The sequence below is a fragment of the Pseudophryne corroboree genome, unplaced genomic scaffold (genome assembly GCF_028390025.1).
Source record: "Pseudophryne corroboree isolate aPseCor3 unplaced genomic scaffold, aPseCor3.hap2 scaffold_1515, whole genome shotgun sequence".
NCBI classification, from domain to species: domain Eukaryota; kingdom Metazoa; phylum Chordata; class Amphibia; order Anura; family Myobatrachidae; genus Pseudophryne; species Pseudophryne corroboree.
In genome coordinates, this window is record NW_026968147.1 from 95,001 (window position 1) to 97,500 (window position 2,500).

Consider the following 2,500-nt stretch of genomic DNA (forward strand, 5'->3'; position numbering starts at 1 on the left):
GGACACGGGCGGACCGGGTACATTTCATCTGTTTGGGGCGAGTGCTTTTTTGAAATTTTTTTTTATCTTTTAGTCTCGTTCCGTTCTTCCCTTCAACTGGCCTGCGGGGGGCGCCGTGCGCGCGGACCGGCGTCCACCCCTGGCCGCTCCGGGACTTTGCATTCAAATGGGTGGGGTGTTTTTCATTTTTTTGCCCTTTTTTTTTCCACTCCCCCCCTCTCAATCGTGTATTACCTCGGCTGGCCAGCGGGGGGCGCCGCGGCGGGGACACGGGCGGACCGGGTACATTTCATCTGTTTGGGGCGAGTGCTTTTTTGAAATTTTTTTTTATCTTTAAGTCTCGTTCCGTTCTTCCCTTCAACTGGCCTGCGGGGGGCGCCGTGCGCGCGGACCGGCGTCCACCCCTGGCCGCTCCGGGACTTTGCATTCAAACGGGTGGGGTGTTTTTCATTTTTTGCCCCTGTTTTTCACTCCCCCCCTCTCAATCGTGTATTACCTCGGCTGGCCAGCGGGGGGCGCCGCGGCGGGGACACGGGGGAGGGTTCATCCGGGCGGACCGGGTACCTTTCGTCTGTTTGGGGCGAGTGCTTTTTTGAAATTTTTTTCATTTTATTTTTGTCCTCCCTTCGACCGGCCAGCGGGGGGCGCCGCGCGCGCGGACCGTCGGGGCCCGGGGCCCTGCGTCCCACTTACTTTCGCCCGACGGGAATCGTTTCTTTTGTTTTTATCCGAGAGGACACACGGAATCTGCACCCCCCGCAGTGGCGTCAGGCGGCCACCGGGGGGCGCCGCGGCGGGGATCGGGGGGGGGCGCCCGGGAGCCGCCTGCCCGTCCGCTGGGCCAAGGGGGCCGGGGCGGGTCACGCGCCGCCGTCCCCCCCCGATCGTCTCGCTCCGAGCCGCCTCTGGCCACCGGGGGGCGCCGTCGGGTGGCGCGGGGGCGCCCCCGCCGCCCGCCGCCTCCCCCCGCACGCGTCGGGCCTCCCCCCGGGCCCCCGCGGGCCGGGGGACGCGGCCGGCGAGCGTCGGACTCCAGCGCGGAAGTGTCGCGGATGAGTGCGGACCGGGGCGCCCGCGGCCCAGCGGCACTTCCAGGGGCTCGGGGAGGAGATGGTTGAAGCCTGGGTGAAGCGCGCCCTCGGCCGTCCGTGTCGCTACCCGCCGGAGAACACCTCCGCCGGATCAGTAGGTACCAACGAGGCGAGCGAGAGAGCCGGGACTCTGTCCGGGGCCGAAAAGCCTGTTTCCCTGGAGCTTTTGCGAAAGGACCCGTGACAGAAGATGCGCGGAGCTCAGAGATCAGCATGGGCAGGGCCTTCTTGCATCCGATTTTGCCCAGGCAGGGCTCCAGGAACCGGGTTACAAAAAGCAAAAAGCCCTGGAGCTCAAACGAAAGGTTTAGTGACAAGATAGCCGTGGAGCTCCGATAACAGCATGGCAGGACCAGGATGGGGCCTATAAAGGGTCCACGGCGGGCATCCGTTGGAGCCCGACGTACGGGCCGGGCACGTCTCCTTCTCCCCCCGGAGGCAGCGCCCCCCGGCGGGCCAAATCGGGTACTGCAATTTGTGGAAGTTTCGCAGATGAGTGCGGACCGGGGCGCCCGCGGCCCCAGCTGCACTTCCAGGGGCTCGGGGAGGAGACGGTTGAAGCCTGGGTGAAGCGCGCCCTCGGCCGTCCGTGTCGCTACCCGCCGGAGAACACCTCCGCCGGATCAGTAGGTACCAACGAGGCGAGCGAGAGAGCCGGGACTCTGTCAGGGGCCGAAAAGCCCGTTTCCCTGGAGCTCCTGCGAAAGGACCCGTGGCAGAGCAGGCACGGAGCTCGGAGAGCAGCAGGGCCGGAGCTCGGAGAGCAGCAGGGCCAGGGCTCCCTCCCTTCCATAGGCTGCCCAGGCAGGGCTCCAGGAGCCCGGTACCAGCTCTCCCCGTCCGACAGCCTCCTCTCTGGAAGCGGAGAGCGGACGCAGTCGGGCTCCCGGACCGGGGCCCTGGGAGAGGGTTTGGGAGAGCCCTGCCGGGAGCCACCGGGACGGGCCCGTGCGGACGGGTGCGCGGCGCCCCCCGGCGGTCGAAGGCGGAACCGCGGAGGTCTCTCTATCTCTCTCTCTCTCTCTCTCTCTTTCTCCGGGACTCCCGGCCTCCCGTTCCCCCGACTCCCCCTTCCGAGGCCGAGACGGGGCAGCGCCGGGCGTCCGGCGGAGCCCGGCGCCAGGCCCGGCCCGTCCCCCTCTTCCCCCGGCGGCAGCGCCCCCCGGCGGGCCGAATCGGGTACTGCAATTCGCGGAAGTTCAGCCGATGAGTGCGGACGGGCACCCCTCGGGCCGGGAGGCGGCTCCAGGAGCCCGGGGAAGCGTCGGAGGACGCTCCGCGAGAGCGTCGCGCGCGCCGCCCGTCCCGCTACGCCCGAGGGAACCGGCCAGAGAGCATCACAGGTGGCGAACAGAGTCAAGCCGGAAAAGAGAAAACGGAGGGCTGCGGTTGACGCGAGAGAAGGGCCC